The sequence below is a fragment of the Cibotium barometz genome, chromosome 17, assembly GCF_041138505.1.
Source record: "Cibotium barometz isolate CiBa-2024 chromosome 17, ASM4113850v1, whole genome shotgun sequence".
NCBI lineage: Eukaryota > Viridiplantae > Streptophyta > Polypodiopsida > Cyatheales > Cibotiaceae > Cibotium > Cibotium barometz.
In genome coordinates, this window is record NC_141062.1 from 56,508,238 (window position 1) to 56,514,237 (window position 6,000).

Sequence of the window (6,000 nt, forward strand, 5' to 3'; positions counted from 1 at the left end):
CTCTCGGGAGGGCCAAGGAGGTGAGCAAGGTAGGCAGATGATAGGTGCTGTGCTCATTGGGCATCACATGAAAGTTGGTGAGTGTAGAGGGAGGCATCGAGGTCAAGTAAAGCTAGAATAGAGGCCATACCCTACAGGCCCAAGGTGGCAAGTTTGGTAGGAGTAGTTAAGGTGTTAAGCTAGGGAAGCTGGAAGGGGCGTGGGTCGATGAAATTAATGGTGAAGGAGGTGGTACAGGAGGTGGAAGCAGGTAGATGGAAATGATGGATCGAAATAGGGAAAGAAAATGTAATGGAGGCAGAGTGGTGGCAAAAAGGCACACAAGGGGGTGGGATGGCATGATTGGGAGTGACAGTGTTATCCTCAGATGGAACATACTGAGGATCACTATTGGAAGATGATGTGGAAGAGAAGGAATTTGAAGAATCTAAAAACGTGGTTAGAAAGGTTACTTGTGGAGCCATAGTTGTTAGAGCGGCCGAGGTAGGAAGGTATGGTGGTGCAATAGAGCCAGCACCTGATGGTGGAGCTGTCAGAGGTACAATGGACCACCTGTGAAGAGGAAGAGTGCCCCACCGGTCGTAAGAAACGAGCGACAGAGTGTGCTTGTATGACATAGGAGTGGTAGGTAACCCGTCCCACCATGAGAGAATGACGAAGAAATGAATGGTAAGGTATGAAATTTAAAAACAGAAATCCAAAATAGGAACGTATGGAGAGATTTTTTTCTTTTTCTTTTTCTTTTTTCCTTTTTTGTGGGCTGGGTACGGTCTCAATGGTGAAAAGCTAGTGGGGGGACAAGGAGGAGGGAGAGAGGGAGTCAGCGGGGGTAAGGTGAGTGAGTCATCAGGGGTAAGGTGAGTGAGTCACAAGGTCAGTCAGTGATAGGAAGCAAGTAGACGAGGGGAGATAGAGTGAGAGGGGGCGAGGCACTGAGAGAGGGTGGGGGAGTTGATGAAGACGAGCGGTAGGGGCAAGTGTAAAGGCAAGGGGGGGAGCCGGTAAGGGGGTGGCTAAGTCAGTGAGCGGCAATTGTGAAGGCGGTCATGAAGAGTAGAGTATTAAGGCGAGGGGAGGAAGCCAAATTGTGAGAGGGGGTGGGGGTGGGGGTGGCCGAATCATGAGAGGGGGGTGAGGTCGGACAAATCGTGAAAGGGGGATGAGTTGGGGTATATTGATGAAACAGCGATGATAGTCGGTGTGTTCGACAAAGACTTGGGTTCCTTTAATGCTGATGGAAGGAGGAAGTCGAAGAATGGCAATGATTTTATCAGGGTCAGGAGACAAACCTTCGGAAGAGATGATGTGACCTAGGAGTGTGCCGTAGACCACCAATAAATGACACCTAAAGGGATTAAGGCATAGACGGAAGGAGCGACACTTAGCAAAAACTAGAGCTGACTAAGAAAGATGTTTTTAGAAAGCCTCTATTCAAGAGGCAAGGTGAGTGCCTGTGAAGTTAGAAAAATATCGATGAAAGTACGGAGAAAGTTGAGAAGGTACTCCCTGAAGATATTGGTGATGATCCACTGGAAGGTGATTGGAGCATTGCACATCCCAAAGGGCAGTGTAGGTGTAGGTATCCCGTTAGGTGATGAAAATCATCTTGGGGCAATCAGTTGGGTGGATGGAAACCTGGTTGTATCCACTAAACCTATCCATGAAGCTGTACAAGACATGCCCAACAACATCCTCTAAATCTCAATCCATGAATGGGAGTAGAAATCCATCCTAGTGGTGGCTTTGTTGAGGGACCATAACTCCCTCAACAAACACAGACACAGATCTTGTTGGTCTTTTTCTTTAGAACACTGGTGTAGGACAAAGCAGAGGCAATGGCACAAGCCCAAGCCCTCGCACAAGCATTGGTAGAGAGAGCTAAAAGAAAACAGTAAACCAAAGAGGATATCAACAAAAAATGAACAAATCTTGATTTCCTTGCTTAAATGCAAACAATGCTGTTATAAGAATATGAGAGATTGTCTAGAAGGGCCCTGGCACACAGATACACTCGGAATAAGTGCCAACCCTAGGGTCGGACACACTAGAGAAGGACAAACTAGAAGCGGTGGCACAAGCCCAAGCCCTGGCATAAGCATTGGTAGAGAGAATGCCCCCTCTAGAACTAACAATCCAAGAGAAACCAAAGGTTGACTACCCATTTCAGGAAAAAGGGAAAAACCAAAAGAAAACAGTAGACCAAAGAGGATATCAACCAAGTGATAACAAATCTTGATTTCCTCGCTTACATGCAAACAATGTTGTTTTATAAGGACATAAGAGATTTTTCTAAGGGGAAGCATTGAATGCTAAAATCCCACCCTTTTCCATGACTCAGGTAGAGAGGAGCATCAGCAAAGACCAATCCACAACAAAAAGGGGGAATATACATTTCACAGAACTAGCCTATAAGCTAGCCCTGATCTTAACTCTACAATTACCCCAACAATTGATTTGTTAAGAATGGCAACTGAAATAGGTAGGGGGTGGCAAGGGAATTGGGGACTCTTCAAGCTCATATTCCAAGGCAAAATCTCATAAAGCCATATCATATAACCAAATTACTACAAAGCTTTAATGGAGATTGGATCCCATCTAACATGTGAAAATATTTGAGTCCATTTGTGAAACATGTGGACACATTGATGAGCTCACCAAAGTCCATTATTTTTCCCTCAGGTTAGGTGGGAAAGCACATCAGTGATATAGGATGTTCAAGCCAAAAGATAAAGTCAATTTCACTCGGCTTGAGAATGCCTTTGTGTCAAACTTTGCTAGAAAGCGATGACAAGCAAAGCCCAATGGCATATTTCTAATGGAGCAGAAAAATAAATCGAAAAACTAAGGATAGTCGAGGCCTATGGAAAAAATGAACAAAAGCTAAAAAGCCTAGAGACAATATACCCTATAGAGGGGTAGGTTGCTAGTACATGCGAATCACGAGGTGTGTGAGTTATCCCACATGAAAGGATTGTAATGCCTATGGGTTTTTTTTATATAAAAGAGGAATTTTGAGCAAAAAAATAGTGAGCGTCAAACGTACGCGTCTTCTGAGTGAGCGTAGCCATGGTGAGCTATTAGGTCATGTCTTCCTCGTCCCTCACCCCTCCTAGAACAGGAGGGGTAACACCTCATCGTTCTCTCCTCCCCCCCCTAATCAAGACAATGCGTGGCATCCCACAAACCCTCTCCCCCATCGAGCTCTACTGAACCAGAACCTTTCTCCCCCTTTCAATGCCGGACGGCTGCCCTTTTCACCCAGCACATTTTACAGTCTTTGCCAAGAGAGGTGACCTCTCAAGTACAGGAAGTGCTGGAAAGCAAGGCTGCAGATAATGCCTTTCCAGCGAACCCTTTCAATCAGACACCAGGCGCGCATTCGAGCCCTACTCAAGAAGGCTTCATAGGGAAATCGCCAGACTCTACCCCGGAGGTTTTCTGCAGCAACCGCCAAAAAGCTAATGGAGCAGCGCAGGGACACTCTTATTCAGGTAAACCACTGGTGATTCTTCCTACTAGCTAGGTGAGGAAAATTGAAAAGGACTTAGAGACCCGAGCTCTTTTAGGTCTGATTGCGGGCCCTCGGCCCCCAGTGGAGTTGTTGAAATCCTGGGTCAAACAACAGTGGGGTAGTAGGGGCTGTATTGTAGAAGCCATTCAGGATCTTCCTAAAAACCACTACCTTTTCATGTTTAAGACCCCTGAAATGGCTTTTGAGGTTCTAAGCATGGGACACTGGGTCATTCGTACCTCCCCCCTATGCTTGTTCAAGTGGAGTAAGGACTTCAGTCCTGATAAGTCTGCCAGTGAAAACTACCCAATATGATGGGTTGAACTCCCTAACCTACCTTCATTTTCATCATCACCTTAGGCCTATTGGAGAGCAGTTGGGTAAAGTCCTGGGTGGCAAGCCCCAGAGAGACTTCAATCCTTCTTGGCATCCTCAAATGCTAATAGAGTTGAACCTTTCTAAACCCCTGCCAGATTCGATTATCATTGCTACAGATGATGGTGAGACCTGTGAACAACCTTTAGTTTACAAATACCTTCCCAACGCCTGCTTCCATTGTGGGATGGCAGGCCATTTTGTCAGAGAGTGTCTTGTAAAATCCCCCCCAACTCAGCCGAAACAACAGCAGGCTCAAGCCCCTATCGATTCCCAGACCAAGTCTAATGAGAATCACCAGCCTACTCCTCCTTCCACTGGACAATCTACGGGCACCACAGACAAGAAGGGTGAGACATCTAAGAATAACAAAGCAAGAGGTAAGAACCCTAACCACTTTGCTCTTTTGGCAGACCTACCAGAGTGGGTGGATTCAGAGGACTCAGATGACCTAGGATCTGAGTCGGACAGGGAAGAAATTGCAGCCACTCCTCCTGATAAGCTGAAAGAGAGTAATGAGAAGGGCAACTCTCTACAGCTAGTTATTAGGGATAACTCCATTGATCTTAACCAAGCCTCTCAACCCCCCTTGCAGGAAGTGAATCCCAACCTGTCTATAGCTCCAATGGAAATCCAAAAGGACAATAAACGCTCCCATTCGGCAGTGGCCAGAACCCCTTCCAAAGATCACCAAGGTAAAGGAAAGAAAAAGGTTAACCGATGAGAGTGCTGTCTTGGAATGTTAAGGGGATTACTGACCCCTTTAAAACCAAAAAATTAAACATGTGGATCAAGGAGAATCCTGTAGATGTCTGTGCTTTGCAGGAAATAAAGGTGGTTGGTGATGACCTCCAAAGGAAATTCATCCAGATTTTATCTGGATCCATTCAACACATGAGAGGGGCTATCCATTCAACACATGAGAGGGGCTCTGGTGGCACTGCCATAGGGCCTAAAAAGGGAGGTAGCCTCATGTCTACACCTAGACATCACTTCCCAGTTTTGGTGTGCCATCCCCCTGCCTCCCCCTTTCAATTGCACTCTTGTCTCAGTGTATGCAGGAGGTTGCTCTGTTAATAGGGCAAAAATTTGGGAAGAACTGACTGCAACTCCAGGACCCCTTATCTTGCTGGGAGATTTCAACATGGTTGAATCTCTGGATGACAGATTTCTCAGGCAGGGACAGGTCTTATAGGGTCAGGAGAAGACTAGCTGGGAAGCTTGCAAAGATTACCATGACCTATGGGATGCTGGAATTGAAGGAGAGTTTACCTGGCAGAATTACAGCAGAGATGTTCTTGCAAGAAAGTCAAGACTCGACAGGTGCTATATCTCTCTTTAAGTAGCCAATCAATTCAACAGGGTGAAATCTAAACCAAAGTATACCTCCTGCATTTCTGACCATTACCCCTTACTAACTGTCCTGGATGATAAAGCTAGTAAGATCAGAAACAATTGGTTTCACACTGATCCAGATCTGTTCACTAGACCTGAAGTTAGGAAAGAGGTTGCAGACATATGGTCAAACTCTTCTGTCCAGAAAGGTTCTCCTGCAAAGTGTTGGAATTCAGGTGTTAGGAAAACGCAGCAGTTTCTCATCCTTACTAGAAAGTCTGTGACGAATGAGAAAGGAAAAGAAAGAGCAAATCTACTCAGAATTGTGCAGGCTGGAGTCTGGCCATTCTACTTCTTTGGATATTCAAAATCAGATTTTGGTCCTTAGAAGTCAGCTAAGGGTGGAAGAAGAGTTGGCCCTCCAGCACTCAACTCTCTTTTTTAAAGAGTGGTGGGCTGGGAAAGTAGGCAAGCCCTCAGAGGAGATGTTCAAACTCCTGAGGAAGAAGAATGTCAAGGAACTCATGCCAAGATTGTTGACTGAAAATGGTCTAGCTGAATCAGACACCCACAATTTGGAGTTTGTGAAAAAACACTTTGAAGCTCTCTTCAACCCAAAAGAAGAAGTTACAGCAGAAGTAAGAGCCAATAGGGATCTAATCTGGGAGGTTAGGAATAAAGTCATCCCAGCTGAGGCTGTTCCCCTGATTGATTCTCCGATTAGTCAGGCTGACCTGTATGCAGCTATTGAACAGTTGAAGCCCAATAAAACCCCCGGC

General features: G+C 45.7%; 1 pseudogene; it reads left to right on the forward strand.

Moving 5' to 3' along the window:
* The first annotated feature begins 3,688 nt into the window (after positions 1-3,688).
* LOC147630211 (uncharacterized) lies at positions 3,689-5,228 on the forward strand (annotated as a pseudogene).
* The last annotated feature ends 772 nt before the right edge of the window (positions 5,229-6,000 follow it).